The 13,186-nt window shown below is 33.0% G+C and overlaps 1 protein-coding gene across 9 annotated transcripts in view; it reads left to right on the forward strand.

Moving 5' to 3' along the window:
• The window catches only part of LOC124369922, a 180,448-nt gene that overhangs the window by 15,793 nt on the left and 151,469 nt on the right, over positions 1-13,186 (forward strand). The gene's annotated exons all lie outside the window — the stretch shown is intronic.

Raw genomic sequence — 13,186 nt, forward strand, 5'->3', positions numbered from 1 at the left:
TTTGCGTTTTCTGTAAATTACATATACGTTTGTTCTACAAATAGTCCTAACTTATATCGATACGATAATTGTAAAATAATTGATGCTACATAAGCCAAAGCGTAGTCTTGCGTCCGTTTCATAAAATTGTGAGCTGATTTCTTCTGTACGGAACCTGAGTAGTAACATTATACAATAAACCTCATATACGATTTGACTAGCTACTAGTATGCTGTTTAGTGAATTCCAAAATCCTGACAAATTCATTTGTCGAAGCTGGTCTTTGCGAACTCTTTTCTAACTCTATTCATATTCTCAGTCCCGGTTAAATTGTTATATGTTGTACAAATAAGAAAGCTTTCATATTTTTCGACAATTTTGTTTTTCACTACTACAATAAATTGAGGAAACCTCTACTGAACTTTATCTTATAAGGTTTTCTGCATGGATTCCGGAGTGACAGGATACTCGGAAGGGTAAACAAGAGGGATTGAGGCCACCTTCTGTAGAAAGTTTATGGTATAGCCGCCATAAGGAGTGGTATTGGGGACTGTCTCGGACAAGCCTCCTTTGGAGAAAGAGAGGATTTCTTTATGAAGCGGACAGGGGAGATTCTCCCTCACGTTTAGCTTTAAAACTAAAGGTGTCCACCCACTCAACAATCATCCTCCACAGTAATCTCATCCTTTCAATAAACTGTTCTTTTACGCCATTGTCTTTACATTTTCGGTAAATGATGTGTTGCTCATGGACATTCATTCATTTACCCAGATGTAAAGGAAAACATCGATTTTGGCAATACTCTGTGTAGTTTTTATAAACAGGTATTAACCAAGAATTGAAGCTCCTGAGGATTTTAGATTGTTCGTATTAAAAATTTGTTCTATTTTCTAACTTAAATGAGTTGTTTTATTTTTATGAGTTAATAACAATGTCATTCAGAAATAATTTTAGTGAAACGACACAATATGTGCATTTCGACTTCAAAAACCAATTCTAGTAATAATTGCTAATTTGGACACAGATAGCATAATGCGTTGTGCAATCCAACGCAACGTTCAGTAAGATGCAATTTTTGACTTTATCTTGCCTCTATGTTTTACCTACATCACTTTTCTGTCTCTCTAAATGTGCTCTCAAGGGCGTGAGGTGCACGAATGTGAAAAGCACAGACATCACCGTACTGACGGGAGTTCGTTTCGTCAGCAGTGTGCCAAATTCTATAAATAATACTCTGATGCTCTGCTGAACTCCATGTTAGCACCCAAAGAATTTTATACTGCTGAAAAGATTTTGGTACAGTCCAATTTTTTTAACCGTAGACTCGAGCTGGGAGAGTATCTCACTGGGAAATTCACCGCTGAATTCGAAAAAGAAGGATGATTGGAGTGGGAATCAATCGTGTTGTGAATGAGGATAGATTGATTGGTTGTTAATTTGTACTTTTGAATGCGATATTGTGAGTAAACGACTAAATTTTAACTTTTTACAGAGGCTACGCATTATAATATAATGTGCATTGGCATTAAATAATTTGACTGACTGAAAATAACTTGATTAAATAATTTGTTTCCGTAAAGTCACACTTTTTACATTAGCTCAGTTTGCTTTATAATTATATATTTATTTTCTAAATTTTAATAGATATTTATAAGTATAACACTGAAAAAGTGCAGAGGCATTTTAGCTTTCAATAATAAAACATCAAATACAGCTCACTGATGTTTTTTGCTGAGGAACATTTGATTGAAGCTAGTCTAGAGCTAATTTTCATAGTATATACACAAAACCAGATGAAAGCAATAGAAACGTTTCTCCTAAGAAAGAAATTTATCTAGTTTTTGTGGAGGCCAAAATGGAGTGGTATCAAAAGGGTTAAAAAATAAAACGATAATTTATATCTTAGATAAATAAATAAATATCTTAGAATAAATTATCCATACCTTGATACACTTATAACCTACCTACAGACTCGTAAATACAAGTTATATCACCATCATACAACTATATAAAGATATTTAAAGTCACAACTTTAAGAATCTGAATATGATTAGCGAGCGCTGATTTAACATTTATTTACAAGTCTGTGGATTGGTTTCAATTGTGTCAAAGTAAAATATCCACTTCAAACTTCACCAAAACTATCGCGGCTGACAATCGATTTATTTTTTAGGGAAATTCCTCTATTGACATCAAGAGAAACCAGATTCTGTACCGATACAATCCAAATTGGCTCTCAAGTTCTGGAGTTCACTTTATTTATAATTCATATTGGAATTGTAAATAAGAAACGTTATAAAATAAGTAACGTCAACTTTACAAAAGTGAGTTGATGTTTACACCATCTAGTTGTAAGTAAAGTTAAAAGGTCTGTGGAAGAAAATTTATCAAGCTTTCGTTTCAAATTTCTGTACAGTTGCGTATAAGGATATGTTATAATTTTTGTGGGTTTTTTAATTATATGTACTTTGAACCGTCAGCAAATAGTTTTGACATTTTGTTGTGACCGGTTAATTTTAAAAGTTTCCCATAATTTCCAGTAATAGTTTGTATGACATAATCATCTCTTATTCATTATTTTTATGTACTTGCATACAACATTATGCATTACAATAAAGGTATGTAACTCTACACGAAAAGATGTTATTAACATTTTATTAACAATGTAAATAACTTTATTTAATATTTCTTTTCGAAGTTCCATATATGCTGTATGTGTTGACTAAAAATAATTGTAAGTTTATACAAAAATGTGTATAAACAGTTCTTACAAATTAGTATTTGAAATTATACAGCGTGTTCATTAAAAGTGTTCCAATACTTAGGGATTTTGTTTTACACATAAAAATGAGCAAAAAATTTAATATGATAGTACTAAAGGTATAATATGAAGGTATAATACTAAAACCTTTAATTCTCCGTCTATCTGTCTGTATGCGGTTTTTTATAACAAACATTATATCTTTTTTTTAAGATAAAATTATGAAACTTGAGAATTGTATTAATCTTTGGTAGACTTTTCTGAAAATAAAATATTACTGTAATTACAATACAGTAATTACTGCAAGACATTAGGCACTGTAGGAAAGCGATCATGTATTTGTGGAGTGTCGCCTGTTGGATAAAAGCTTGACAAGGACATTCTCTCTTCTAGACACACCGCTCGGCTGATGGGCGAGGGCGTATTGGTTTATTGCGCCCTCGTCACATTTGCCGCAACGGGACACTGACAGGTCCAATATGATCGACAAGACCTTCCGTATCGGGTTCTGATACAATATACTGTCTTTATATTTCGATTCTTATACTTTTATGGATGGAGCGCCCCCTGAAACAATTTTTGCAGTGTTGTTACTTACCAGATTTTGCGTACCTGTATATATTACACTTGTTCTTTTTGTGATTTTGAGGGTTGAAATACATTGACGAATGGGGCAAAGACAGACCCTCATGGAACTAGAACACTTATGGTAGAATAGAAAGTAATGTTTTAGACAAATATTTAAACCAAATGTTTTCTAGATCTGTTATACGGAGGAGCGTTAGTTTTCTTGGTCAGGTACCGAACATTCAAACACTTTACTGTAAGTGCGGATATGTATCGGCTTTTTTCTATTTTGGTGGTACAAATCTACTTTTCGATGACATTTGGGAACTTGAAACTGGAACAAGGGGGAAACAATTTTTCACATCAGTTGTAGATTATTATTTGTATTTAGGTTATACTTTTCATATTTTATGTGGTAAATTGGCGTACGATGAAATATAGGCCTGTGTTTACAAGTGCTTTAGTGAAAATTTCTATTTTCATTTGTTTTATTGTTCTGAGTTTCTTGCAATTTTCTTTTTCTTTAATATATATGTTAAAACGTAGTGTTTTCTATTTCATGATTGTTGCACTTTATTTATTTGTTCTGTAGTAACTCATAAGTAGTGAATTCATAACAAATGCTTAAAACTTAGCAAAGCGGCAACATTTATACGAAAAAAGTAAAGTTTGTGGCTTCTTTCTAGCAATTGCATGTAATTTCGTTTATTTCTAATTCACCAAGAACTTCTACATTGAAAATAAATATTTTGACTTGCATACCAGTTTGTTGTATATTAGTTTTATAAATTAAATACACATAGAACCATACGTGGAATTTCAACAGGTACCGTTTAAAAATTATCATTTTAGTGGACTTTTCATACCAATACTTAATAAAAACTGGTTTTCTATTTTAATTCATGTGACGAATGTCATATCACAGATAGTGCTCTTTGTATGCTATGGAAATACAAAGGTGCCATATTTTGTAAGATGGGTGATCAATGAAAGTGATTTCCCTTTGGCAGTCGGAAGTTTACTGTATTTAGAAACTATAAATGAGCACTGCTCTGGGGCTAGATTACTTTGCTATCTCTTTGTAGATGTAAGCAAAGCTTCCCGTTACTAAACGATATAAAAGAGAGTATTTAGGTTACTTTATGGATATTAACTGTGAGATACATGAACGTTACACTATAATATTACACAATGCTATGAATTATTGGTCTTTAATTACTGTCCTCGTGATAACATGAGAGGTTTTTCTGTGCGAAGATATTAACTGTAAGATACATGAACGTTACACGATAATATTACACAATGCTATGAATTATTGGTCTTTAATAACTGTCCTCATGATAACATGAGAGGGTTTTCTGTGCGTGGATATTAACTGTAAGATACATGAACGCTAAACTATAATATTACACAATGCTATGAATTATTGGTCTTTAATTACTGTCCTCATGATAACATGAGAGGGTTTTCTGTGCGTGGATATTAACTGTAAGATACATGAACGTTACACTATAATTTTACACAATGCTATGAATTATTGGTCTTTAATAACTGTCCTCATGATAACATGAGAGGGTTTTCTGTGCGTGGATATTAACTGTAAGATACATGAACGTTACACTATAATATTACACAATGCTATGAATTATTGGTCTTTAATAACTGTCCTCATGATAACATGAGAGGGTTTTCTGTGCGTGGATATTAACTGTAAGATACATGAACGTTACACGATAATATTACACAATGCTATGAATTATTGGTCTTTAATTACTGTCCTCATGATAACATGAGAGGGTTTTCTGTGCGTGGATATTAACTGTAAGATACATGAACGTTACACTATAATATTACACAATGCTATGAATTATTGGTCTTTAATAACTGTCCTCATGATAACATGAGAGGTTTTCTGTGCGTGGATATTAACTGTAAGATACATGAACGTTACACTATAATATTACACAATGCTATGAATTATTGGTCTTTAATAACTGTCCTCATGATAACATGAGAGGGTTTTCTGTGCGTGGATATTAACTGTAAGATACATGAACGCTAAACTATAATATTACACAATGCTATGAATTATTGGTCTTTAATTACTGTCCTCATGATAACATGAGAGGTTTTTCTGTGCGTGGATATTAACTGTAAGATACATGAACGTTACACTATAATATTACACAATGCTATGAATTATTGGTCTTTAATTACTGTCCTCATGATAACATGAGAGGGTTTTTCTGTGCGTGGATATTAACTGTAAGATACATGAACGTTACACTATAATATTACACACTGCTGTGAATTATTGGTCTTTAATTACTGTCCTCATGATAACATGAGAGGGTTTTCTGTGCGTGGATATTAACTGTAAGATACATGAACGTTACACGATAATATTACACACTGCTGTGAGATATGAGGCTTTAACTATCTTGTCCTAAGTCTACAATTCCTTGAGTATTCCGTTGCCACAGATCTAATGTTGATGTAAAGCTGAGAATTTCGCTTAAGCAAGAAATGTGCATACTATGCATAAATATGCGTTGCAAATATAATAATATGTGACTTTTCATTAATTAAATTATTTATCAATAAATCCAAAGAATAATTTACGATGGTACCCTTACAAGTAACTAAACGTTTTCTTTATGACAGTTTCACCTCAGGTTAACCGTAAAAATGGTCATTGATGCCTCATTTATACAATATAAATGGCCATTATACAAACAATACCTGATTTTTACCGGCATTAGAGATTGTGGTTTAACCTTAATAATTACGAGATATAACTTAACTTCATATTGAGCGAAAGTTTATTTTCTGAGAATCCATTTTAGACTCAGTTACGGTATCTATAGATTTCACAAAGCACTGAAGTGCTGGAACGTTTTCGAAGACCGCTTTTATATATGTTCTGTCACAAATTAGAGATCGGTTTATCGACTTACACTGAACGCTTGCCGGTATCAGTAATCTTCTGAACACTGACTCTAAGGTGAATAGTTACTGTTTAAATAGATTAATCAAGAATACTAAATACTAATTATAAATCATTGAGGCTTATAAATCACAAGCAGCAAAAATAGCTGAGTTCCATTTAACGATGTTGAAACTCTTCTCTTGCAAGAGAGATCTTACAAAGGAAGAAGGCTCCGGGTAGGTTTTAAGGCTCTCAAAAGCCTTCCACGTTTCGATAGTTTACAGAGGATCGGGCAGGTGAAAATAATGTATCGATAAGTACATGATAACAATCGATTACTCCTCTAATTAATTGGGTTGATGGTTTATTACCCAATTTTTCCAAGGTATTGATTGAACCCACCAAAGCTGTAAAAGTTGTTTTGTTATAGATTGTACTACTGCACAACGTTGTAAACGAGTTTCTTCATGGATCGGTTCTAATGTTTAAACTATGGATCTACTGCCAATGAAATAGTCCTCGGTTAAATTTTCAGTTCTAAAGGTTCTGAACATAAAGTGCTATACATGTAAAGCGAATTTGAAATGCTTCTATTAATATTACTCTATGGCTCTCTCCAAATGTGGTTTAGTACTCTTATCGCCAATTTCCCACAAACCTGCCACATGAGGAGCGAAGGAATAAAATTACAATATTATTGAATGATGTACTGGAAACTAATAAACTGTAAAAATCGTGCCTCGTATTTTTACCTTTTACATATTTATTCCTTGTTTTATATCATTAAATCATTTGAAAAAAATAACAAAAATAATTTCACGTCACAACTGTCGGAGCACATATTTTTTTATAAATCATGGAGCCACTTCACACATTTCGATGTCCACCAGTACTAGCGGAAATTAAGTCGGACCCTTCTTAAAACAGTGTAGTTGTCCATCCGTCTGTACGTTGACTCTTGATAAGATTCTGGAGGCTTGAAACCTCGGACATAGTTCCTCTTGAAACCATGGAATTTTGCTGTCAAGAGGTCAAAGGACAGCAAAGTTGCCCTTTAAGCCTTTCGATAGTCCATTATAACGGCTTATCGATTTCACGATAAACTAGGTTGGAAGCTTATACAATGTAAATTAGCTCTCGGCTCCCAGATTATAAAACCTCTTTCAGGATTACATAATTATTTATTGTCGTTATATCAAAATATAATTAAACTGATCCTATTTGACAAAAACATTCGTGACACTTGCTATTCCGTTGTTAAAAACAATAGAAAACTCTGAACTACATTTTAGTTGTTCCATGTTATGTTGTAGAAATTAAATAAGTATATCAAATTACACTAAACACAGTTAATATCATAAACCACTATTCCGGACTATATATGTTTCCTTTAAAATCCCTCCAAAATAAACATTAAACAAAGGATAAATTTCTAATTTGAAAGCTGTGTTTATAAATCATTGAATTAAACATCGTTTTTATTTATATGTATAATACTTAGTTTTAATATGATTTTACACTTCATAAATTTAAAAGCTGTTATGGTTGTAGTCACGCCTGAATTATTAAACATGCACTTGAAAGTCTCACATTGTTGAAGGATTCCCAACTAACATTTTTATACTCTTTATATAAAAATTGTTATACGTAATCTATCTAATTTGTTATATGTAATAGTTACTCGCTAACCTTACTACATTTATAATATATAAAATACTTTATTACAAACAAAACCATATGAATAATTAATAGATCTATATAACATTTATTTTATTTATTTATCAAATTTGTAATGTTATATCACGGTACACAAATTGAGTTTTTATTGTGGAATACTATACAAACTATTTCTTATAATTAAAATAAGCTATTTAGAAAATAATAACAATATTCTGAGTTTGCATAAAATTTATGGCTAAACATTTGTATTTACACTTTATTTATATTTAATGAAAATTATTTCAAGGAAATATATAACTAAGTGAACTGTTAGATTCATCATCTATGCAATGCTTGGGAACGCCGGCGCGAGTGGTATTTACTCTCTCGTTTACTGTAACCAAGTAAAAGTCAATACACAGGAAAGACGTTAAGGAAAGAGGGCAGGAAACACTTTGCTGGCATGCTCTGATCACATTCCGTAATTATTTATTTATAGATCGTCGCTTTTTCTGGTAATACAATATTATAAATTATAACACAGGAGATTCAAAATCCTTGAATCTTTTAACTTGCGTCAATGAGAAATAAACATATTATTTTCATTATCATTTTCGTTCCGGTTTGATTCGAAGACACAATTTAAACCGTTTCTATCCTATTACGTTCTACAAATAACGTTTTAGGCGTAACCGCACGACTACGGTAATGAAGTTATTACGTGAATGATGGAATTGGACAATTTATCACCTGGTAGTACCTATCTATTATACATAATTTTCCGATAGACGATGGAACAAGCTGCACCTACAAATAACGGTTATTGCAAAAGTTCAAATTTAAAATGTACTTTATGTTATGCAGTTACGGATAAAAGAGAGAAAATAACATCGGACGGCGTGAAAACCTTTCCAAAGTTTCCACTAACCGACAAATATTAACGACACTCCTGAGAACACTCAGAAATTAGTTTCCCAGACCACTTCTGCAGCTTGCAGCAGTAATCGGACGTGTGTTATAACATTAGAATCCTTTGTTATAACGAACAAAGGATACATCCACATGCCCTAACAAAAGAAATCTGTAGGGTTTTGTGGATTATCTATTTTATCTTTATTTACTTGTAAGCGCTAAAATGTATTGTGATATACGAGGAAATAGTTTAGGAATATCAGGATGCAATGTATATTCATCAGTTTCATGACATGTATGGTAAATCGTTCCCCAGTGGGATCGTCCATCGTTTTGTACATGTCTGCGTGAAACATTCTGGGTGTAGTAACAATTTATATTTTTATTTGGAATTTACAGTATAATATTGCATAGTATTTACAGATGTGTACGGAACCCTTGAACTATGTTCCATTATAAATGGGAAAATCCCAAACTCAGTTGTGGTGTCTAGCTGAAAAGAGACGTCATGTAGTTAATTATTTCCTTTAATGTTTCTAATTCTTGCACCTGACTTATATTGTGCAGCGCTATAAAACGCATCGTTTACCATAACATTTCCAGAGACAACCAGTGGCCTTTGAGGCCTTAGATATTTTGGAATATGTTCTTCCAGCCTGGAGTTTTTAAAACGCGAATCCCACGTTTATTTTAGATCCATGATGTTTCTAAACGACCCTCTGAAGAAATGTTTTTTCTTTTATTTTGTAGAGAGATAAACTTTAACCTTTCACTGCCCCAAGAGTGTTCGTACCTTTTTTGTTGCATTTTTCTCACATATGATGTTCAACTAAAATAAAAAGGCTTATCCAATTTCTTTCTATAATGGACCTTTGTAAGTGATTCTGGTAATAAGTAGGAAAAATTTCTGCAACGGATTGTGTAGGCTGTATATTTTATATACATAATGTTCAAACTTAGACTAGATAAAATATTCACAATATTTCCTGGCTGATTGCTAGCGAAGCAAAAACCTCGAAACCTTGACTCCCTCGAAAAATACTTGAACTTGAAGGCCTCGAAAAATGTCATAACATATTCGCTCGATGTATCAAATATAAACGACGTGATTTATAGACTTCAAATTTTGCATGAAGCTTTATTTATATGCAATAAACGTCGAGTTAGATGTATGGGATTTGGCTAAGGTTTAGCGAACATTTTAAAAATAATCTTATAGGTGACAATTATGACAAAAAAACTCAGGGAATAAAAAAAATTGGTAGAGAAACTAAGTATTGTACTTAGTTTCTCTACCAATTTGGCATTTTAATGTTGAACCTCAGCGAAACTTGTTACGCCACACGTGCTGTGGTGTATCCCTACATTGTACTAGTTTTGTTGCAACGCGTGTAATATTTGGATATCAAGAAGGTTTACAATACAATAAGTCACTCACAACACACCTGTTCAGAAAATTATATTGGCATTTGCTTCTTAACTACTGATTCGAATGTCTAAATTTATTTCTTAAGATTCTTCCCTCAGCTTTAAACTATCTTGTAAATTCTTGTTTAGAGTTTCCGCGTCAGACTCTTTGTCGTTCATCTTTTCCAAAATCAAAATCATAATGTAGTGATGTATGTTATTCTTAATTTTATTGGAACAATTATAAACTAAGCTTTATTTCAAAATTTGAAATTGATCTTATTTTAAATATTTTTCGGCTCATTTAACTCGGAGTGTTCGTGTTTATTTATTCTTGAAATTTATTTTTATACTTCGCATTCTTAGACTATTGGCTGCATTTTTTGAAACATTCATGCCAGAGCTATATCAAGTTATAGTTAGGTCTTCAAGTTTTTAACTCTTTAAAAGATCGTTTTTAATAATAAACCAAATAATGTTTGGTTTATGAACTTTAATGAATCGATTTACAATAAAATAACAAAAATTCGAAAACAAAAAAATGTAAAGTTATAAAATATAAAGTGTAAAATATTGGTAGGAAACACACAAAAAAAGTTAGAACGACGAATCCTCGTATTTAATAATAACAATGGCCGTGTTAGACATTGTTGTAACAATCTAAAGTTATAATTGCTACATTTCGTCACCACACATCACCAAGTTACTAGCCATATAATAGTTTTACATTTTTACATTAAAATTTACCTTAGTTTCCTAAGGTACGTGAGCTAGAAAACTATGAGTTCGTCTTAAGTGTGATCATTAAGTATGGCTTATCTTTGCTCGCACTGCAATGATAAGCAAACATCCAATCTGCAAGTAGTATCCATCATAATTTCTCGATTTTAGAGAATAATCCATTGTATAATCGTTCCTTAAGGAAATCTTGTTGGATCAAGAATTACAGAAAATGAAATAGCAAAAACCCTTAACATAAATAAAAATATTCACAACCATTTTTAAAATAAAAAAGAAACCGGGACTATTTTTATTTTCAGCAGAGGTATCTGGAGAGAAACAATAGTGTAAAATTACTTTGATCTCATAAGTAATATTGTGATAGTACAGGCAAGCAAAAGGTTATCTCGAGAAGTATTTCAGGATGGCCAACTTCCTGTTCCGTCCTAAAAAGCTGAGAGAAATAAATGGAAATGAGTTGAATGGAAAATTTCTGCAGGTATATTCGGAGTAACTGCATCAAAAGATAAGATTTAACCAGTATAGACCCCACTCTGCATTATCTACCAAGTTAATAAAACATAAAGTATATATCAGAAAATTACCTTTAATGTTGCATCTCAAATCATGATGACAGCTTTAAATTTAAACTACCGTAGCATGCTCGGAATCAACATTAGTCAGGACATTATCTACACATAAGCCTCCGGCAGCATTTGTTTATGTTACATACTTTAGGAGAATTCCAAAGAAGAATTGGAGCAATACTATTTAAAATAACGATAGAGCTGTCCGGGGGTTTCCAGAATTGTTCCCGCATAAGTTAGTGTCAATAACTTTTAACTCAGAGGTGGTAGTTACAAGAAATTACCGAGCGAGTTGTGGTTAAAAACGAATGCAGTTTGTGTAAGATTGACGTGGCATGAGTTAATCAGCGATCTACTACATGCAATATGCGGTGTACGTGTTTATTACTGTGTCGTGGTCGTGAGCATATGCTTGAGAGCCTGGAGCGAGTGCGTGAGTGAGTGTTTTGGTGCATACGTTTGTTTATGTGCGCATCTCACCTACATCCACACCACCACTATGCCGCCTGCTTTGGTTTCTGTTCACGCTCATAAAAAAAGTGTAACATAATGAAAAATGGTATCGGAAATAAACATTAGTTTATAAATGATAATTTGATATCTCACTGTATACAGTCTAGGAGACGGCAGCCAATTTTTATGCACACAAAAGTTTTTTAGTTCAAGAGGAATAACGTTAGTGGAATCGAAAAGGTTAAAGATACGTATCACACACACACACACACACACACACACACACACACACACACACACACACACACACACACACACACACACACACACACACACACACACACACACACACACACACACACACATAATCATCGTAAGGCAACTGTATAGAGAGACTAGAATTTTAGAGTCTGTATTTATTTAGTAGTTCAACAGCCAATTTACGAGAGTGATCAGATTTCAAATACGAGTTATTCGAATAATCGCACATTTGAACTTGAAAGAGTCCTTCCAAAATTTTCAGAAGACCTGCCGAGTCTTTAAATTTTTTAAACCACTCTATATTGTATATCCAAATGAGTCAAGACAAGTGGCTAAGAAATACGTTCGTATGAAACCAGAGACAGGGGAAACTACCCAACTGGCCAACACAGAACGGTGGTTTAAGAACGCCTGACGTCGAAGGCGAGTGATCATTTTATCAACAAGCTGCCACACTGGATCAAAAATGCCTCAACGCCTAAGGCGCTCAACACTCGTCTAAAATGCATTTTAGCGTCACAGGCATTTTGCTAAGTTAGCAAAGTTTTTTGCATAAAACTGGGAGACCAGCCAATCGGGATATCACTCCGACGCTGGAGGTAGAAAATTGGCAAATTAAAGGAAAACGTGTGCATGAAATATTGCATGTTTTGAATGCTTTTTAATGATGTAGAGTTGATGGTAAAATTCACTATTGACTACAGTTAGCTGGTGCTGACTTAACATTTACGTGCCTATTAGTTGGTCTTAAGCGTGTCAAGCGAAGAAAATTATGATTGAGGCAAAATTATAATTTTCTAGTTGTAACCCTTTTGATACCTTGGCTGACGATCGATTTATTTCTTAGGTAAAATGTGTCTGTCGATTACAGTTTTTTTTGTTTGTAAAATGAAAATTAGCTCCCAGCTCTTGGACTAATTATGAATCCCACACGTAAACAGATTGTTTGCG

This window comes from Homalodisca vitripennis, chromosome X, assembly GCF_021130785.1.
Source record: "Homalodisca vitripennis isolate AUS2020 chromosome X, UT_GWSS_2.1, whole genome shotgun sequence".
In the NCBI taxonomy this organism is placed as follows: domain Eukaryota; kingdom Metazoa; phylum Arthropoda; class Insecta; order Hemiptera; family Cicadellidae; genus Homalodisca; species Homalodisca vitripennis.